The 22,406-nt window shown below is 37.9% G+C and overlaps 1 long non-coding RNA gene across 2 annotated transcripts in view; it reads left to right on the forward strand.

The window, feature by feature from the left end:
• The first annotated feature begins 15,947 nt into the window (after nucleotides 1-15,947).
• LOC144579322 (uncharacterized) overlaps nucleotides 15,948-22,406 on the forward strand; it is a 75,677-nt gene continuing 69,218 nt past the window's right edge. For both annotated transcript variants that reach the window (XR_013526675.1, XR_013526676.1), the window contains exon 1: nucleotides 15,948-16,155. This is a non-coding gene — a long non-coding RNA (uncharacterized LOC144579322). The remainder of the gene's footprint in view (nucleotides 16,156-22,406) is intronic.

The following is a 22,406-nucleotide window of genomic DNA, read 5'->3' on the forward strand; positions in this document are numbered from 1 at the left end:
GTCTATCTTTCAAAGGAAACACTACCCTCACTGTGTTGCCCAGTGTCTCTAGTTTGGCCCAGAAGACCACACAGATACTCTCAGAAGCAGACCCTCTGTTGAGAAGTACTGATGGTGAGCCAGCCTGACCATGCTATTACTTCCCATTGGAATATAATGACATATGCCAAGTAAAGCTGATCAATAAAGCATTCACTTATGTAACTCTTAGGTTGAAGATTTTAAAAGGTATTTTCTGGACTAGTGTAGTAGGCTGAACTGTGGCCCTACAAGATGCCCATGTACTGATCACTGGAACCTGTGAATGTTACCTTCTATAGCAAAGGGATTTTGCAGGTGTGATTAAGTTAAGAATCTTGAGATGGGAGATTATCCTGGATTAGCCAGGTGTTCCCTAAATGCAACAGAACGTATCTTTGTAAGAGAGGGAGGTGCAGGGGTTGATTTGACTATGGAGAGGAAAAGGTGATATGATGATGGAAGCCGAGGTTGAAGTGATGTGCTCTAGAGACAGAGGAAGGGTTCAAACCTAAGGCATTCAGGGTGGGTGCTAGAAGCAGAAAGAGGCAAGGAAATGGATTTTTCCTTAGAGCCTCCGGGGTTGTAAGATAATACATTTGTATTGTTGGTTAAGCCACAAGTTTGTGGTAATTTGTGGCAATAGGTCACAGCCGTCAAAGGAAACTAATACACCAGTAAACTTTTAATAATTTAAAAAAAGATTAATACATTAATCTTTTAATATTAGCCAACAGAGAAAGTGTTCCTTCTTTTAAATTATACTCATCAGTTGCCTTCATAACTTGAATTTTCAAATTCTTTTCAGTTTTCATTTTATATTCATGGCTTCTGAATATAATAAACAAGTGATTATATTGGGCTAGCATAGAGTCACACTCTATTGCCATCATTTTTGTTAATTCTTCAATTAACCCGTGATTTTAATATATATTTTAATCCTTACAGTTTTAAAAAGATGCCTTAAATGTTTTCAATTTATCTTAAAGATCTATTTTAAATGATTGTTTTTATTTGATTCCATTTTGGTTGGCATATATAATAGCTTTCTTACAAAAAAATTGAATCTTGAATGAATTTTTATTAATCACAGCTTAAAATAATGATATGGAATTTATGAATTATATATTAAATGTGCCAGAGCATTTTCTTTTACTGTTTACCCATGAGTTCAACATGTCCCTGGCAATTTCTCCCTGCCTTTTGTTATAATTGAAGTGAGAGAAATTTAATAATTTTCCCCAACAAGGAAATCTTCTAACATTTTTACAATATAATATTTGAATCCATTTTGTCTTTACTTTGGTGAAATCATATAGTTTTTCCTGATGGTTTAGTTTAATGAAAGGAGAGCATTTTTAATTGAAATGACTAAGTGTTGAATGAGATCAAACCTAAAATATTGAAGATTAAACCTAGAGTGTTAAATATTTCAAGTACAGTCAAGAAAAGAAAAGAAAAAGAAAGCCTCTGGTTCTGTAAGGAACCCTTCCATTCCTCCAGTCCTCCTGGTTAAGTGAGACATAAATGTGTAAATTTACATATTAGAAGAGCTCCATTTTTTTTCTTAACCTTAACAATTTTATTACAAAACTCTTTTCTGACTGTGAAATGTGTTGATTGACATATCCAGATATCAGATGTCCTGTTAGTTCATACTGTGGATGCCTATGTATTTTTTCTGAACCACCCCTCCTGCATAATCTTTTTTAGTTCTTTTAAACAAATCGGAATCTATAGGTCTCCCTAACTGTATCTACTGAGCAAATTACATTTCCATGGACATTGCGATGGGAAAATGTGTTCTTACTCTTTGTAATAATGATACCTAATTGATATCACATGCTATAAGTTGTAAAATCTCTGGATACAATATGGGAAGGAAATAAATCAAAACAGAACTTTGCTCCTTCCTCTAAATCATCTTATGTGTAGGTGTGGTAGATGCTTGGGCATATGTTTTCAAAGCTCAGACCTTAATGTTAATCAGGCAGCAGAAGCCCCACAACATCTAAAGCTTTAAAAACTACTGGGTTATATTATCTGAAGACAGTTCTTTTTGTGATTTAATTGAGTCATGGTTCATTGTCTTTTATTGCATGTTAATGCCAGTGAAATGCTGATTGTTGACAGAGTCCTCCCAGTGAAGCAGCTCCAGAAATGCTGTGTGCTGCTATAGGAAACCACGTAAAATAGGAAGGCTTATTTAGATCTGAAGAAGACTCATCTGACAGGTTAAGAGTTATCAGATATTCATAAATATTCACCATGACAAGAATATAAGGTAAGCTGTCTTCAGTAGATCCCTTCTGTGTTTTGGGTATGTATATAGGTGGAAAATCTTAAATGTGATCTAGGATGAATGGAATTGTATTGGATGCCTAGTAAAAAGAACCATAAAGTAAATAATTATAGGCTGTATGATAGGACATCTCATTTTTGACCTTTTCCTTCAAACAGTAAGCAAAATACATTTTCTTTTTCAACATTTACTTCCAGTTTAAAAGTACGAGGCTTAGGCAGTAAAAGTGCACATGGAAAGCTTTGGAACATAGACAGTCCCTGCAAATCATTTAAGACCTGAGGTTTAAAGACATCAGTTCATTCTGGTGACTTTGATATACAACTGACTATTGAACTCAATGTAAATGCTTCTATGGTAACAAAAGCACCACTTCAGTTTTCCTCTGGACTGAAGAGTATTATTCTAAATATGTACTCTGGAGACTATTTAGAGAGATTCCTATGAAGCAGATTTCTCATTCACAGTCATAAAATGCTTTGTGATAGCGAATGGTGATGGTGTTCTCACTGAAGTGTCATGGGTCCAAGAGGGCACAAACTACATCATAATGTATGTGACTCTTGCACAACAGGTGGAACTATACAGAACAGTCCTGGCACAGGGAGGTCATCATCAGCTTCAGCGTCCTACTTGGGCTTTTTGCTCTCTTTAATCTGTGGGGAGGCAGAATCCCTGTTCTTAAGAGACAATTTTGCAGAAGTCCAGCATTGATTTTCCTGAACATGAAGTTAGTCAGAGTAGAAACCCTGGATCACACTATCTCTAAATAGCTTTTGAAATTGGCAATTACCCTTTGACTAGATGTATCTATTTCACAACAATTCAGATAAGAATTCAAACACCTAGGTTAGAGCACATACATATATATTTTTAAAAAGATATAATTCACATAACATACAATGTATCCTTTTAAAGTATACAATCCACAGTTTTTCACATATTTCACAAAGATGAACAGTGATTACCATCTAATTCTGGAACATTTGTATTACCCCAAAGAGAGCTCTCTACCCATTGGCAATCACTTTCCGTTACCCAATCTGCTCTCTCCTGGTGACCATAATCTACTTTCTATCTCTATGGATTTGCCTATTTTTGTATATGTCATATAAATAGAACAATATGTCTAGTTATTTCTATCTGGCTTCCTTCATTGAGACTGATGTTTTCCAGGTTCGTTTATTGTGTACCATATATCTACTTCATTCCTTTTTAAGTGGAAAAATATTCCACTATATGAATAGACCACATTTTATTTATTCATTCACCAATTAATTGACTTTTGATTTATTTCCAGTTTTAAAAATTCAAATAGTTTTGTTGTGTGAATTTCTTAGTATTTTTCTATATACAAAGTGGTGTCATCTGCAAATAGACGTAGTTTTACTTCTCCTTTTACAATCTAAATGTCTTTTATTTCTTCTTCTTGCCAAATTGTTTTGGCTATAATCTTCAGTACGACATTGAATAGTAGTAGCAAGAGTGAACATACTTGTCATGTTACTGATCTTGGGGGAAAGCATTAAGTCTTGTACCAGGAACTATGACATTAGCAATTGGGTTTTCATAGATGCCCTTTATCAGGTTGAAGATGTTCCCTTCAAGTTTTAGTTTTGTTGGCTGTTTTTAACACAGAAGGGTGTTTCCATTTGTCAAATGTTTTTTCCATATCTATTGAGATGATCATGTGGTTTTTGTCCTTTATTCTATTAACAGATGTCTTACTTTGATTGATTTTCACACATTAGACCAATCTTGCCTTCCTGCGATAAATCTCACTTGGTCATGGTGTGGTACATAATCTTTTCTTTTTTCATGTTTCTGGATTCAGTTTCCTAGGACTTGTTGTAGATTTTGCATTGCTGAAAATAAGGAGTATTGGTTTGAAGTTTTCTTGTGATATCTTTATCTAGTATTAAGCTAATACTGGGCTCATAGAATGAATTGAGAAATTATCCCTTCTCTTCTATTTTTTGAAAGAGTTTGGGAAAGGTTAATGTTAATTTTTTTGAACATACTTAGAATGTATTAGTGAATTCATCTGGGTCTGAGCTTTTCTTTGTGGGAAATTTTTTATTATTAAAAAAATCTTTTAAAAATGGTAAAATATACATAACAAAATATTTACATTTTTAACAGTTTTTGATTATTTAGTCTCTTTACCTAAACAAGGCTGTAGTATTTGGCAAAACTTAATAAAGATTTGAGAATAACTGAAGGGAATTATATTATAGAAAGTAAAAATATTAAGACTGGAAATAGAAAGACTCCTCATGTTTTTAGGAAGAACCCTTCCACAGAGTGGCTCTCCTTGGTCTGCTGCCATGTTTTGGAGGCCAGCTTCCCTCTCCACAGTGGGCATGCCCTATAGTGTATCTCTTTCACTCAGAGTCCAGGCACTCAATTCATACTGTAAATACCAAAGAGAGCAGGGGGAAAAAAAATCTCAGCTTTTCTCCCAACTGCTTCCTTTGTCTCCCAACAAAAACTGCATACATTAAAAAAAAGACTTTCAGATATAATTATACAAAGCAGTTAATGTTTTCTGGAAATTTTCTATTTCACATTAGGATCTTGACTTTACCTTTGTAGAACCAGAAGGTTTATTGAGGTGTTTTTTCAGGAACAGGAATAGTCTGCCCCCAAATTCCAACAACAGCTGTACTTCAGAAAATACATGTTATTTGTAAAACTTCAGTGGTCCTAGAACCAATTCTTAAGTTGGACTCAAGTTAGATTTCTTAAATTCCCCCTATCCCCAGAGTGATCTCCCCAGCAAATGGCTCCAAGAAGGGGGTCAGCAGCTCCCCTTCCTCTCAGCACTCTCAGCATCCAAGTTCTATTTCTGAGACAATAGCCAGCATGTAAGTCCTCTCTGCTCCCCCCCAGGCCCATGCTTTACAATCTGGGTTCTCTCTCAGTGGAGACCTATTTTAACTGATTTCTTCAAAGCCATCTTTCATGGCCCCAAATGATCTGTAGAGATCTTTTCTTCAATCCATTCAAGCTATAGAAGAAGGTCCTTGGCATTTGTCTAAGGTTTACCATTCTATAATACCTGGGCATGTATTCTGGTATAATGTCATGGTTGAGATTCTTGGATGTTGCTCATACAGTTTTTTTTAATTGCGTTTTAGGTTTGGGGGTACACGTGAAGAACATGCAAGATTGTTGCATAGGTACACACGTGGCAGTGTGATTTGCTGCCTTCCTCCCCTTCAGCTATATCTGGCATTTCTCCCCATGCTATCTTTCCCCAACTCCCCACCCTCCACTGTCCCTCCCCTATTTTCCCCCAACAGACCCCACTGTGTAGTGCTCCCCTCCCTGTGTCCATGTGCTCCCATTGTTCAACACCTGCCTATGAGTGAGAACATGTGGTGTTTGATTTTCTGTTCTTGGGTCAGTTTGCTGAGAGTGGTGGTTTCCAGGTTCATCCATGTCCCTACAAAGGACACGAACTCATCGTTTTTGATGGCTGCATAATATTCCATGGTGTATATGTGCCACATTTTCCCTGTCCAGTCTGTCATCAATGGGCATTTGGGTTGGTTCCAGGTCTTTGCTATTGTAAACAGTGCTGCAATGAACATTCGTGTGCATGTGTCTTTATAGTAGAATGATTTATAATCCTTGGGGTATATACCCAGTAATGGGATTGCTGGGTCAAGTGTAATTTCTATTTCTAGGTCCTTGAGGAATTGCTGCACTGTCCTTCACAATGGTTGAACCAATTTACACTCCCACCAACAGTGTAAAAGTGTTCTCACTTCTCCACATTCTCACCAGTATCTGTTGCCTCCAGATTTTTTAATGATCGCCATTCTAACTGGCGTGAGATGATATCTCAATGTAGTTTTTGATTTGCATTTCTCTAATGACCAGTGATGATGAGCATTTTTTCATGTTTGTTGGCCTCATGTATGTCTTCTTTTATAAAGTGTCTGTTCATATCCTTTGCCCATTTTTGAATGGGCTTGTTAGTTTTTTTCTTGTAAATCTGTTTGAGTTCTTTGTAAATTCTGAATATCAGCCCTTTGTCAGATGGGTAAACTGTAAAATTTTTTTCCCATTCTGTTGGTTGCCTATTCACTCTAATGACTGTTGTTTTTTTTTTTTTAACTGTGCAGAAGCTGTGGAGTTTGATTAGGTCCCATTTGTCTATTTTGGCTTTTGTTGCCAATGCTTTTGGTGTTTGGGTCCTCAAGTCCTTTCCTATGCCTATGTCCTGAATGGTTTTGTCTAGATTTTCTTATAGGGTTTTTATGGTGTTAGGTCTTATGTTTAAGTCTTTAATCCATCTGGAGTTAATTTTAGTGTAAGGTGTCAGGAAGGGGTCCAGTTTCTGCTTTCTGCACATGGCTAGCCAGTTTTCCCAACACCATTTGTTAAACAGGGAATTATTTTCTCATTGCTTGTTTTTCTCAAGTTTGTCAAAGATTATATGGTTGTAGATATGTTTTGTTGCCTCCGAGGCCTCTGTTCTGTTTCATTGGTCTATATCTCTGTTTTGGTACCAATACCATGCTGTTTTGATTACTGTAACCTTGTAGTATAGTTTGAAGTCCAGTAGTGTGATGCCTCCTGCTTTGTTCTTTTTGCTTAGAATTGACTTGGCTATGCAGGCTCTCTTTTGGTTCCATACGAAGTTTAAGGTGGTTTTTTTCCAGTTCTGTGAGAAGGTCATTGGTAGCTTGATGGGGATAGCATTGAATCTGTAAATTACATTGGGCAGTACGGCCATTTTCACGATATTGATTCTTCCTAACCATGAACATGGAATGTTTCTCCATGTGTTTGTGTCCTCTTTTATTTCGTTGAGCAGTGGTTTGTAGTTCTCCTTGAAGAGGTCCTTTACATTCCTTGTTAGTTGTATTTCTAGGTATTTTATTCTCTTTGTAGCAATTGTGGATGGCAGTTCATTCTTGATTTGGCTCTCTTTAAGTCTGTTATTGGTGTATAGGAATGCTTGTGATTTTTGCACATTTATTTTGTATCCTGAAACTTTGCTGAAGTTGCTTATCAGTTTCAGGAGATTTTGGGCTGAGACAATGGGATCTTGTAGATATCCAGTCATGTCATCTGCAAATAGAGACAATTTGACTTCCTCCTTTCCTATTTGAATACCCTTTATTTCTTTTTCTTGCCTGATTGCTCTGGCTAGAATGTCCTGTACTATATTGAATAGGAGTGGTGAGAGAGGGCATCCTTGTCTAGTGCCAGATTTCAAAGGGAATGCTTCTAGTTTTTGCCCATTCAGTATGATATTGGCTGTTGGTCTGTCATAAATAGCTTTTATTATTTTGATATATGTTCTGTCAATACCGAGTTTATTGAGGGTTTTCAACATAAAGGGCTGTTGAATTTTGTCAAAGGCCTTCTCTGCATAAGTTGAGATAATCATGTGGTTTTTGTCTTTCGTTCTGTTTATGTGGTGAATTACATTTATAGACTTGCATATGTTGAACCAGCCTTGTATCCCAGGGATGAATCCTACTTGATCATGGTGGGTAAGTTTTTTGATGTGCTGTTGCAATTGGCTTGCCAGTATTTTATTGAAGATTTTTGCATCTATGTTCATCATGGATATTGGCCTGAAGTTTTCTTTTCTTGTTGAGTCTCTGCCGGTTTTTGGTATCAGGATAATGTTGGTCTCATAAAATGATTTGGGAAGGATTCCCTCTTTTTGGATTATTTGGAATAGTTTCAGAAGGAATGGTAACAGTTCGTTTTTCTGTGTCTGGTAGAATTTGGCTGTGAACCCATTTGGACCTGGGCTTTCTTTGGGTGGTAGTCTCTTAATTGCTGCCTCAACTTCAGACCTTGTTATTGGTCTATTCAGGGTTTTGACTTCTTCCTGGTTTAGGCCTGGGAATAGGCAAGTGTCCAGGAATTTATCCATTTCTTCGAGGTTTACCAGTTTGTGCATAGTGTTGTTTGTAATAATCTCTGATGATGGTTTGAATTTCTGTGGAGTCTGTGGTGATATCCCCTTTATCATTTTTTTATTGCATCTATTTGGTTATTCTCTCTTTCCTTTTTTATTAATCTGGCTAGTGGTCTGTCAATTTTGTTAATCTTTTCGAAAAACCAGCTCCTGGATTTATTGATTTTCTGAAAGGTTTTCGTGTCTCTATGTCCTTCAGTTCTGCTCTGATCTTAGTTATTTCTTGTATTCTGCTAGGTTTTGAGTTTTTTTGATCTTGCTCCTCTAGCTCTTTCAATTTTGATGATAGGGTGTCAATTTTGGATCTCTCCACTCTTCTCATGTGGGTACTTATTGCTATATATTTTCCTCTAGAGACTGCTTTAAATGTGTCCCAGAGATTCTGGTATGTTGTATCTTCATTCTCATTGGTTTCAAAGAAACTTCGTTCTCAAAGGTTTCAAAGAAATCTTTATTTCTGCCTTCATTTTATTGTTTATCCAGTCAACATTAAAGAGCCAGTTGTTCTGTTTCCATGAAGCTGTGCAGTTCTGAGTTGGTTTCTGAATTCTGAGTTCTAATTTGATTGCACTGTGGTCTGAGAGACTGTTTGTTATGATTTCTGTTTTTTTTTTGCATTTGCTGAGGAGTGATTTACTTCCAATTATGTGGTCAATTTTCGAGTAGGTGTGATGTGGTGCTGAGAAGAATGTATATTCTGTGGATTTGGGGTGGAGAGTTATGTAAATGTCTATCAGGTTTACTTGTTCCAGGTCTGAGTTCAAGTCCTGGATATCCTTGTTAATTTTTTGTCTGGTTGATCTATCTAATATTGACAATGGGGTGTTAAAGTCCCCCATTATTATTGTGTGGGAGTCTAAGTCTCTTTGTAGGACATTAAAAACTTGCCTTATATCTGGGTGCTCCTGTATTGGGTGCATATATATATTTAGGGTAGTTAGCTCTTGTTGCATGGATCCTTTTACCATTATGTAATGTCCTTCTTTGTCTCTTTTGATCTTTGTTGCTTTAAAGTCTATTTTTTCAGGGATGAGAATTGCAACTCCTGCTTTTTTTTGCTCTCCATTTGCTTTGTAAATCATCGTCCATCCCTTTATTTTGAGCCTTTGTGTATTCTTGTGTCTGAGATGGGTTTCCTGGATACAGCACACCAATGGGTTTTGGCTTTTTATCCAATTTGCCAGTCTGTGTCTTTTGATTGGGGCATTTAGTCCATTTACATTTAGGGTTAATATTGTTATGTGCGAATTTGATACTGCCATTTTGATTCTAGCTGGCTGTTTTGCCCATTAGTTGATGCAGATTCTTCTTTTTTATGCTCTTTACCATTTGGTATGTGTTTGCAGTGGCTGGTACTGGTTGTTCATTTCTATGTGTAGTGCCTCTTTCAGGAGCTCTTGTAAAGCAGGCCTGATGGTGATGAAATCTCTGAGTACTAGCTTGGTTGCAAAAGATTTTATTTTTCCTTCACTTATGAAGCTTAGTTTGGCTGGATATGAAATTCTGGGTTGAAAGTTCTTTTCTTTAAGGATGTTGAATATCGGCCCCCACTCTCTTCTGGCTTGTAGGGTTTCTGCTGAGAGATCTGCTGTGAGTATAATGGGTTTCCCTTCGTAGGTAACCTGACCTTTCTTTCTTTCTGTGCTTAGCATTTTTTTCTTCATTTCAACCCTGGTGAATCTGAGGATTTTGTGCCTTGGGGCTGCTCTTCTTGAGGAATATCTTTGTGGTGCTCTCTATATTTCCTCGACATGAATATTTGCCTGCCTTGCTAGGTTGGAGAAGTTTTCCTGGATAATATCCTGAGGAGTATTTTCCAGCTTGGATTTATTCTCTTTGTCACATTCGGGTACACCTATCAAACGTAGATTAGGTCTTTTCACATAGTCCAAGATTTCTTGGAGACATTTTTCTTTCCTTTTTACCTTTTTTTCTCTAATCTTTCCTTCTTATTTTATTTTATTGAGTTGATCTTCGACCTCTGATATCCTTTCTTCTGCTTGGTCATTTCGGCTGTTGAAACTTGTGCATGCTTCATGAAGTTCTCGTGTTGTGTTTTTCAGCTCCGTCAATTCACTTATATTCCTCTCTAAGTTGTCCATTCTCAGTAGCATTTTGTCAAATCTTTTTTTAAGGTTCTTAGGTTCTTTGCATTGAGTTAGAACATGTTCTTTTAGCTCACGGAAGTTTCTTATTACCCACCTTCTGAAGCCTGATTCTGTCATTTCATCACACTCATTCTCCATCCAGCCTTGTTCCCTTGCTGGTGAGGAGTTGAGATCCCTTGTAGGAGGAGAGGTGTTCTGGTTTCGGGTGTTTTCCTCCTTTTTGCACTGGTTTCTTTCCATCTTTGTGGATTTATCTACCTGTTGTTTTTGTAGTTGCTGACTTTCAGATTGGGTCTCCGAGTGGACGTCCAGTTTGTTGATGATGAAGTTATTTCTGTTTCTTAGTTTTCCTTCTAACAGTCTTGCCCCTCTGCTGTAGGACTGCTGATGTCTGCTTTAGGCCCTGCTTGCCTGGCGATCACCTGCGTCAGCTGCAGAACACTAAGGGTTGCTACCAGTTTCTTCTGCTGCTATCTTTGTCCCAGAAGGATACCTGCCAAATGTCAGTCTGATCTCTTATTTATGAGGTGACTTTTTGTATATATGGGGGTCAGGGAGCTGCTTGTGGAGATAGTCTGTCCATTATAGGAGCTCAGGTGCTGACCTGTGAGCTCTGTTTTTCATTCAGAGCTGCTGTACAGGTACATTTAAGTCTGCTGCAGCAGAACTCATAAACCCCTTTTTTTCCCAGGTGCTCTGTCCTGGGGAGTTTGGGCTTTATTTATGAGTTTCCATTGTGCTACTGCCTTTTTTTCAGGGCTGCCCTGCCCAGCAAGGAGGCATCCTAGTCACTGTCTGCCTGCAGAGGCTTTGCTGAACTGCTGTGGGCTCTGCCCAGCTGCCATGTGAACTTCCCTGCAGTCATGTTTATATGGGTATAGTTAGAACTGCCAGTAATGGTGGCCCACCTGCATAATGGCAGAGTCTCTCTGTAGTGGCCCATTGCCTCGGCAATATCGGGCTGCCTCAGCAATGGCAGACTACCTCCGTAGTGGTGGAGTGCCTTGGTAATGGTGGATGCCCCTCCCCCACAGAGCTGGATCATCCCGGGTTCAGCTGTGCTTGCTGTGAAACTCTCAACCCAGAGTGTTTCCAATTGCTGTTTTTGTTTTTTGTGGAGGTGGAACCAGCTGAGCCTGATCACCTGGCTTCCTGCCTCAGAGCCTTTTTTTTTTTAGTTGAACAGTCAACTCTCTCCTGGGTGTTCCAGTCGCCTATTGAAGTCACTGGGATCTGTGTGATTTCCTGTGCAGTGACCCACTGCACCAGCTGAAACAGCAGTGCTGAGATTTGTGGCACTTTTTTGCCTGGGAATATCCTGGCCTGGCTCCCTGTTTCAGTACCCTTTTTAATCAGATGAATGGGCGAGTCTGCCTTCCTGGAGCTCTGAACACCAGCTAAAAGGGCACCCACACCAGTGTATTTTGTATGGAGAACCGCCGCACTGGGTGGCTGGCAAAACAGCCATGCTGGTCAAAACAGCTGCACTTGCGACCCATAGGGCTCCTCCGCCTGGCAATCTCCTGGTCTGTGGGCAATAAAAGTCTGTCTGGAAATGCGGCGTCCACTCACCCTCTGCACTTTCACTGGGAGCTGCAATCCTGAGCTACTCCTAATCGGCCATCTTGGATCTTCCAGTTTTGTTTTTTAAATAACTATTTCAAAGCTTCTGTTATAGACTGATTTGTGCCCTCCACCCCCAAATTTGTTTGTTGAAACCTGTATTAGTTCGTTTTCACACTGCTGATAAAGACATACCCAAGAATGGGCAATTTACAAAAGAAAGAGGTTTAATGGACTTACAGTTCCATGTGGTTAGGGAAGCCTCACAATCATAGCAGAAAGCAAGGAGGCACAAGTCATGTCTTACATGGGTGGCAGCAGGCAAAGAGAGAGAGAATATGCAGGAAAACACCCTTATAATAACCATCAAATGTTGTGAGACTTACTCTCATGAGAACAGCACAGGAAAGACCTGCCCCCATGTTTCAGTTACCTCCCTCAACACATGGGAATTCAAGATGAGATTTGGCTGGGGACACAGCCAAACCGTATCAAAACCTTAACCTCCAATGTGATAATATTTTGAGATAGGCCCTTTGAGAGGTTTTTCAGATCAGATGAGGTCATGAGGGTCCTCTTGATGGGATCAATGGCTTTATAAACAAGGGAAGGGAGAAAAAGAAAACACTCACTCTTTCTTCACCACATAAGGACACAGTGAGAAGCTGACCTTCTAAAAGCTAGGAAGAGAGCTCTCATCAGGATCAAATCACCTGGCATTTTGATTTTGGACTTCCCAGCCTCCTGAAATAAATGTTCATTGCTTAAGCAACCCAGTTTGCGGTATTTTGTTAGTCTGAGCTGACTGAGCATCTTAACTTCCAGTGAAAGTGTCTAATTAATATAAGCAGTGCTGATTTATGTATGATGGGGATGACAAGTGGAAAGATCTGTCTGGTGTAGACATGCAGAAGGTTTTTAACTTGTAACTACCTAAACAATGTTAGATGTTCTTTTGCGGTTAGAAATACCCAGCCCATATTAAAGTAGGCCAGAAAAACTTGGAGATTCTTACTACTTCAGAAACAATGTCTTACCTTTTCTTTTCCATTACCCTCTCCCTTCCCTTTCCACCCCCACCTTTTTGTGGCTCTGTCTGTCTCTTTTCCATATACTCTCAGCATGACTTCCTAAAGGTACAGATTAAATGGTTGAGGTTATTTGAAAAAGTGTCTGAAGTTCTCCTCCAAGCCAGAAGGAATTGTACTATAAAGTAGAATAATTTGAAAGGGAGGAGTTTGTCTTTTTCATGAACAGTAAAAAGCTTTCAATTCTTTTAATAACTGAAAAGCCTTATACTTCTGTTAGAGTCTCTAAGACCCTGTGATAAAGTTCATATTGTAGTTGTAGTTTATTCTGTGAACTAGGAGAATCTTTTGAGAAGATTCTGGCTCTTTCTGACACACTTCCTCTGCATGGAGCATACTGAAAGCTGATGTATGAGTGTTACAAATTAAGGTGTTATGTTTATAATTAATATAGAGGAAGATATTATAGCACAGACATAGCCTTCATGCACTTCTGAGAACTTCTCAGAAGTTCAATTAGCAGTAATTGAGCTTGTTTAGTGTTTATGGCTCAGAGTAGTGGTATGAGAATTTAAAACTGTATTAACTCACCAGCTGTGTGTCCTTAGGCAAGTTATTTAACCTTGTGAACCTCATATTCCTCTCAGGGAAAAGGGAGATAATGATACCTTCTTTTCTGAGCTCTTGTAAGCATGATGTGATAGAGTATTTAGCACACAGCCAAATGGCACACAAAAGTTACTGTCTCCAATGGGGTAATTTGATGATGAGGCACCTAATCCCACTCAAAATTACTGGAAGGAAAGAGGGATAATTTATGGTACCTGAGGGCAGATGTGCAGCCCAGCCTTTACAGGAAGCAAGGGTTCTCTTGTAATGCAGCCTCCCTCTCCTCTGTTCCTGGGGGTGTCTGCTGTCTCATCTCTCGGCCTTTCTGTCCCTCTGCTTCCTTTTCTTTCTTCTACTGAATGGTGCTCTCAGCCTAATTTCCACATGACCCAGGCATGGGCACCATGGCTCTGACTCACTTAATTTTTCCATTTAAGAACCTAAAAGAGTTGTCACAGTTTATTTCCCTGCACTCTTCTGTGTCCAGACAGAAAGGGATGCTACCTGTTTAGCAGACACAATGGGAGGAGACTGAGGGGGACATGGGTAGATTCTACAAGAAGGTGGTGTAGGGGCGAGATTGAAATAATGGGCATCTCCAGAAAAGTTACTCAAACATTAACATCCATTCTCTCTTGAAGGTTGCTTCTTACAAATAAATCCCACGTAAATATGTCAGTTCTTACCCTGGATTCTTGTGCAGCACTTAACTAAGGACTTGCTTTTGCTTCTTGAAGCTCCTGTTCTAGTTTTCATAAAACTACATGATCCTGATTATCCTCCTACTTTTTTGATAGGTTCTTTTCTAGATCTTTTCAGACTCTCTTTCCTCTTTCCTCTTAAATACTGAACATTTTTCAAGGTTATACCTTCCTGCTAACTCTTTTTCCCCAGTTCTCTATTCCTTAATGAAATTCAGCCACAGAGAACTTGAAACACAATAGTGGACAAGTACATGGGAGTGGTCTTTATTTCTCTTTTTTCCTGTATTTTTAATTTTTAGCAATAGCTTTCTTTAAAAAAAAAACAAAAACAAAAACTATTTTAACTTATTTCTCAGATTCTCTTCTTAATGTTCTCAGACCTGACAATATCTCCCATATTTTGTACAGTTTACATTGTGGATTTTGTGATTAGTTTTGGGGTGTGTGTGTGCGTGTGTGTGTGTGTGTGTGTGTGTGAGAGAGAGAGAGAGAGAGAGAGAGACAGAATCTCTGAAGCATATGTAGAATATCTGGGAAAGTGGATAGCAGGTTCTTAGCACCTTTTTAAGGGATTCTCAGTTCTGCTCCCAGAGTCTCACAGGCAGTTGTTCCTGGATAAATAGTTGTGTTTCATACTGTTTGAGAAATCTTTCACTGCTGCTAGATAAATGTGTAAGGAGTTATAATAATCTGCTCAATGGGATGGATGTGATTGCCTGCAATGAGACTAAATCTATAATGCTCTTATTTGTGTTTGTTCATCCCAAGGTCGGGAGGTAAGAGCTAAAGTTGTGTGTGTGTGTGTGTGTGTGTGTGTGTGTGTGTGTGTGTGTGTGTGTGTTGACATTTGGAAATCAGCACTACTGTATCAACTTTACCTCCAACTGCTAGATAAAGAGGAAATTTAAGTAGATAAACCAAAAACTCTGCTCAAAAAACATCTTCCCACCCAGAACCGATGAGGCAGCAGAAATAGTTTTTTCCACTCCTCTGCAGAGTAGAGACTAGGGACATCTATAATCCTCTGTATCAGAATAGACTACAGTATAGTTTCACATCAAGCAAAACTGGTCAGTATTTCTTTGAAATTAGAATCCAGGTGGGCAACAAGATAAAAAAGAAGGCAAAGCCACTGAAGCCATGGGCCCTGGACCAAATGTGAAGTCTGACAGATAATTTGGAGCCATAAGGCCTATTGTGGTCAATAAGAAAGCACAGACTTCCAAGTCTCAGAAGCATACCACAGTGGATGGATATAGCTTCATGCCTAATTAGAGAGGACTTAAAAGAGGATACTAACTTTGTGCCAGTAATAGTGCTGCTGTGGTTAGGTATGTCGTTAGGTATGTAATTATGCACAATCTTTCTGGAAAGCATTTAACCATATGTGTGTATGTGTGTGTGTACAAATATATGTATATATGTATGTATACACACATATATGCCATAATTATTAAATATGTGTATTACCTTTGATACAACTTCTAGAAATCTTTCCTGAGGGAATAACTAGAGAGCTAGAGTAAGATTTCTCTGTGTGATATGCATCATGGAGTTATTTTAAATACATTAGTAAATAAATTGTCCAGTAAATCGTATATTCATTTAATGGACTATCATGCAATATTGAGAATCATTGTTTTACAGAATATTTATTGATATTTCAAAGTTCTCATGATTTGATATTTGATGAAAAAGGATAAAAAATTTGCTCTATAAATTTTCCACCCACAGATTTTTATAGATAGAAACTAAGACTCACAACAGAGCAGAAGGGGTCAATTCTTCTCAACAAAAACAAATATTGTGCTAAGTTTAAAGTCACTATGGACTTCTGCAGAAATGGATCTATATTTCAGGACCAAGTCTATTGGTGAGTCAAAGTATTTTTATATGAAAATTTTGATGTATTTCTATATTTATACATAATATAAATATATGTGTATTGGTACATATATGGTAGAAAAGGCATCAAACACATCTACCAGTGGTAGAATAATGAAAAATTTTTATTTTATTCATATATTTATAAATTTCTAAATTTTTTACAATGAACATTTATAATTTTATATTTAGAAGAAAATAAACTCCATAAAGATAGCGGAGGAACATTTCATTTTAGATACAAAGAGGCATACAGGAAGGGAGGCTCCATTATTATGTGGCAAATGAAATAATCTTACTTGAAATAATAATGCAGTACACCAAATGAAAAGGTTGTTTTTTTGACCAATCATACAAATTTCTTTTCTTCCTAAGTTTTAAGTAAGAGATACACTTGTAGATATGAACACACTGATCCTTTAGGCAGATTATTCCCTTCCATTCAGTTATGCCTTTTAGTTTAACCTATAAGTCAGCAGCAATATTAACACTGTTAACAGGGACAGTCCTTCATTTGGGCTTTGAGTTCCTCATTTGTCCTGGTAGCAAGGCTTTGTGCAAAATACATTATTCAGATTCTCTCTTAATTTCCAAAAATGCCCTATTGTTATATTATTTTACAAACAAGGAAATTAAGACCGAAAGAGATTAAGTGACTTGCCCAAATTAGGCAGCAAAGGAATGGCAGATTCTTCTGATTCTCCAACTTTTGGTATACTAGAAAATACTGACAATTTAGGAATACCGTAATACATAGAATAACTGACCACTCAAAGATGATAATTCAGTATTTATTTATTTACTTCTGATCTTCCCATGAGAGGCAGAGATAATGCAGTACTTATTTAAAAAGAGAAAAAATGAATATAAGTCCCTTTGACAGACCCACCTGGAGCTTTGGATGTACTTGATAGTATCCATCAAGAAGTGGTCAGACCACTTGAGTTTTGTGTGCAGCTGTTGATGAAGTCAGATAGACTGGTTAATCAATGGAGAATTTGCAGGCCATTCTTTTTCTTTTCATTATTGGCTAGTCGTAAACTCTGTACTTGGTTGAAAGGCACAACAGAACCAAGTGATGAACAAGAAGGGATAACTTACTAAAGGAATGAAAGCAGAATCTTAAGAAACTGCTGATGCTTAGGAAATAAAAGGGGCTGATAATAGCAATTAATGATTGTGAAATCTGGATCTCTTTGCTCCGAGTCTTAAAATCAGTTCTAAAACAGAAGAAGATTAAAATACATATTGATCTGCTGATAGGCAAAAGGTAGAGTTTAAAAGCAAAGAATTGACCAATATGTATTACGTTAATTAAACCCTTCTCTGCGATGTGAATAAACACAAGCTGAAAACTAGTATCTGTGAGTTCCTAAATTGATTCTGCATTGAGTATACTTCAAAGATGCAGGACCATGTCTGTCTGCAATCACCTTCAGAAAGGCTGTCTTGCTGCAGAGGGATGCCATAAGACACTTAACAGTCTCGTACCAACTGATCCCCGAACTTACTTTACTAATGCAGCGGGTGTAACAGCAACAGGCTTTGAAGTGCAAAGCCTTCCTTCAGTTATGCGCTCATTAAAAACTACCATGCTCTTGTAAAAATCCAAGAACTCTAATGGGAAAGATTTTATATGAAGAAGGCAACAAAACCCCAGATTGCCCTAGATCCTTGCCCTTTCACTTGTTTGCCTGACACCTGCTGGAGATGCAGACCAACTTATTGAACTTTAGGCATCGCACTATAAAAGTAACTAAGACCTTGAAGAACTTTCCCACTGACTTACTCTTAGATAAGTATTTTTATTCTGTTGTTCATCTCATTTGTTTGTTCATATATAGTCTATTAACACAGGTTCTATATTAAGGGACTGAGAAATGTAGTGATTAAATAATGTAGTAATAGAAATATGGAAATTTAGGGGGTAATATTTCCAATCAGTGGGGAGAGGTATCCCTTAATACATGACATTAGAATTACTTGCAGCTGTCCAGAAAAAAACTCCAGAAAATAAAAGATTTAAATACTTAAAAATGAGAACTATGAATATACTAGAAATATACATACATGATTTGTTTTTCATAATATTGGCATGGAGAAGGCATTTCTAGACAAGAGTCCAAACCTAAAATCTGTAACAGAAAATATTGAAAAAATTTTACTATACACAAATTTCAAACTTTTATACAGAAAACACCACTAGCAAAATGTCAAAAAATAATGAACAAAGTAGAGAAAAAAAAATGTAACACATATAGAAGAAAATGAGCTAATTTCTTTAGCATTTAAGGAACTCTTAAAAATTGGGGGAGGGGAGGATTGAAAAATTACCTATTGAGTATTATGCTGATAACCTGGGTGACAAAATCATCTGTATATCAAACCCTCATGACACAACTTTCCCATGTAACAAACCTGCACACATTCTCCTTGAATCTAAAATAAAAGTTGGAAAGAAAAATAAAGCAACAATATTGTAACAAATGCAAAAAAAACAGTGTGAAAAAGTAAACATTTTAATTTAAAAATGGACAGACATTTGAAGTTTCAGTTCCCAGAAAAATAAATATAAGATTGACTGTAGCCTTGTTAGCAAAAGCCAAATCCTGAAGATAAATGTTCTTCAATGGTGTGACGTGTTAACTCTGATAACAGCTGTTAAAGGAGTAAGATGAAGTTACATATACTGATATGAAAATTTGTTCAAATTTCCAAAATACTGGATGAGTATCCCTTGTCTGAAGTGCTTGGGACTAGAAGTGTTTTAGATTTGGGAGTTTTTTCAAATTTTGGAATATTTGCATATAATGAAATATCTTGGGGATAGGACCCAAGTCTAAACATTTATGTTTCATATATATCTTATACACACAGCCTGAAAGGAATTGTATACAATATTCTTAATAACCTTGTGCATGAAATAGTTTATGTACATTGTGTACATTGAACCATCAAAAAGAAAAGGTGTCACTAATCTTAGCCACTCATGTGGACTATCTGTGGTTGTTTGGTATAAACTTCATTCCTGACTCTGAATCTATATGCCACCAGTAAGCAATCTTTTTCTTACACTTATTCACACATCAGTGCTTAACAGTAAAAATATAACATACCATTAATATAGTGAAAAAATAGTGTTCAGGGTAACTAAGCCATTCAGTAGCATCACCAGGATACTGTATCAGCTGTTAAACTACAGCAACAACTAACAAATGGCAGACTTTCAGTCCCCACCTATCATGCTGTGTTTTGATTAAAAGGTTGTACACTGTATACTGTATTTTGTGTTTTTAGGTGAGAAGAAACATTAGAAGCCGTTGAGAGACCAGGAAGTGGGTCCTCAAGGGATGAGTAGGCATTGTGCTGGATGGCTTTTTAAAATTTCCACCAGAGTCATTGTCTCATTATAACAGTTTTGGTCTTAGAAGTTTCCCTTTGATTTTCTAAATGGTCATGATTTCTTGTTCTGTTATTAATGCACACTGCTCTAGTCCTTCAGTGAGCCCATTGCACATTTTCACCACATTGTCTGTAGGTACATTTTCTGCAGTGTGAACAACATTGTAGTAGCCACTATTCCTACAATCACTCGGATTCAGAACTATTTTGCCTATTTCACCGTCAGTCAATGAGTGAACAAGTGGAGCCTCATTAGTTATGTTAAAACCTTCTTTGATATCCACTTCTTTTGGCATACTGATGGACTCTGATGGAATATTTTTTGCATATGTAAGGCAGACATAATTTTTCTCCTTCAGAGTAGACTCCTTCTAAATGGGCAAGTGGACTCCTTCAAAGTCAACACCTTATTTATCATCATCATTGAATATAATCACAGGCCACAGGTTGCTCCAGGCATGCCCAATTGTGTCTTTAGTTACTCTTTTCCAAGCATTGCAACAGCATATATGGCATACATCATGCTAGACTCCTTTTGAAAGCCCACACCCACACCTCTGTTCATTGCTGCTAGCATGCTATTCAAGGAAGTGTTTTTATATTTACTCTTAATTGGTCTAAGCTACCCTAGTCACATGGTTGAATTAATGAAGTCACATTTGGGGATAGGTACCTGCCATAACAGGATTGATGAGAATTTCAGCTGGCCAACGAACAGAACAATTGTCAAGGAATAACAGTCTTGCAGTCTTCCTCCAGTCCAGGTTCCTTGTGAGTGTCAGCTACCAGTACAAAATGTTTGTGAAACCAATTGGGAAAGATGTCCCTGGTGATCTATGTCTTTTTGTTAGCATAATAATGGACTAGTAAGAAATGGACTTGTGAAAACAGCAAGTACACAAACTTTTGCCTGTCACAGCAAGTTTATACTTAGGTGTGCCTGCTGCATTAGCATGCCGCAGCGCAGTTATTCTACCCTTGGAATCCTTAATTTCTGTAGGAGCTCTCATCAGCTGTAGTCAGTGTCTTTCTAGGGCAATTGTACCTAAACAGTGATGTTTAATCAGCATTATAGACTTGTTCTGGTATCAGATTTTAATCAGTGATGACCTTGCCAAACTCATCAATGAATTTCTTTTTTTTTTTTTTTTTTTTAATTTTTTATTGGATTATAGGTTTTGGGGTACATGAGCAGAGCATGCAAGACAGTTGCGTAGGTACACACATGGCAGTGTGCTTTGCTTTTCTTCTCCCCTTCACCCACATTTGGCATTTCTCCCCAGGCTATCCCTCCCCACCTCCCCCTCCCACTGGCCCTCCCCTTTTCCCCCCAATAGACCCCAGTGTTTAGTACTCCCCTTTCTGTGTCCATGTGTTCTCATTTTTCATCACCCACCTATGAGTGAGAATATGCGGTGTTTCATTTTCTGTTCTTGTGTCAGTTTGCTGAGGATGATGTTTTCCAGATTCATCCATGTCCCTACAAACGACACAAACTCATCATTTCTGATTGCTGCATAATATTCCATGGTGTATATGTGCCACATTTTTCCAATCCAGTCTATTATCAATGGGCATTTGGGTTGATTCCAGGTCTTTGCTATTGTAAACAGTGCTGCAATGAACATTCGTGTACATGTGTCCTTATAGTAGAACGATTTATAGTCTTTTGGATATATACCCAGTAATGGGATTGCTGGGTCAAATGGAATTTCTATTTCTAAGGCCTTGAGGAATCGCCACACTGTCTTCCACAATGGTTGAACTAATTTACACTCCCACCAACAGTGTAAAAGTGTTCCTTTTTCTCCACATCCTCTCCAGCATCTGTTGTCTCCAGATTTTTTAATGATCGCCATTCTAACTGGCGTGAGATGGTATCTCAATGTGGTTTTGATTTGCATCTCTCTGATGACCAGTGACGATGAGCATTTTTTCATATGATTGTTGGCCTCATATATGTCTTCTTTCGTAAAGTATCTGTTCATATCCTTTGCCCACTTTTGAATGGGCTTGTTTGTTTTTTTCCTGTAAATCTGCTTGAGTTGTTTGTAAATTCTGGATATCAGCCCTTTGTCAGATGGGTAGACTGCGAAAATTTTTTCCCATTCTATTGGTTGCCGATCCACTCTAGTGACTGTTTCTTTGGCCGTGCAGAAGCTGTGGAGTTTGATTAGGTCCCATTTGTCTATTTTGGCTTTTGTTGCCAATGCTCTTGGTGTTTTGTTCATGAAGTCCTTGCCTACTCCTATGTCCTGGATAGTTTTGCCTAGATTTCCTTCTAGGGTTTTTATGGTGCCAGGTCTTATGTTTAAGTCTTTAATCCATCTGGAGTTAATTTTAGTGTAAGGTGTCAGGAAGGGGTCCAGTTTCTGCTTTCTGCACATGGCTAGCCAGTTTTCCCAACACCATTTGTTAAACATGGAATCCTTGCCCCATTGCTTGTTTTTGTCAGGTTTATCAAAGATTGTATAGTTGTATGTATGTTGTGTTGCCTCCGGTGCCTCTGTTTTGTTCCATTGGTCTATATCTCTGTTTTGGTACCAGTACCATGCTGTTTTGATTACTGTAGCCTTGTAGTATAGTTTGAAATCCGGTAGTGTGATGCCCCCAGCTGTGTTCTTTTTGCTTAGAATTGACTTGGCTATGCGGGCTCTCTTTTGGTTCCATATGAAGTTCATGGTGGTTTTTTCCAGTTCTGTGAAGAAAGTCAATGGTAGCTTGATGGGGATAGCGTTGATTCTGTAAATTACTTTGGGCAGTATAGCCATTTTCATGATATTAATTCTTCCTAACCATGAACATGGAATGTTTCTCCATCTGTTTGTGTCCTCTCTG

This window comes from Callithrix jacchus, chromosome 1, assembly GCF_049354715.1.
Source record: "Callithrix jacchus isolate 240 chromosome 1, calJac240_pri, whole genome shotgun sequence".
NCBI classification, from domain to species: Eukaryota; Metazoa; Chordata; class Mammalia; order Primates; family Cebidae; genus Callithrix; species Callithrix jacchus.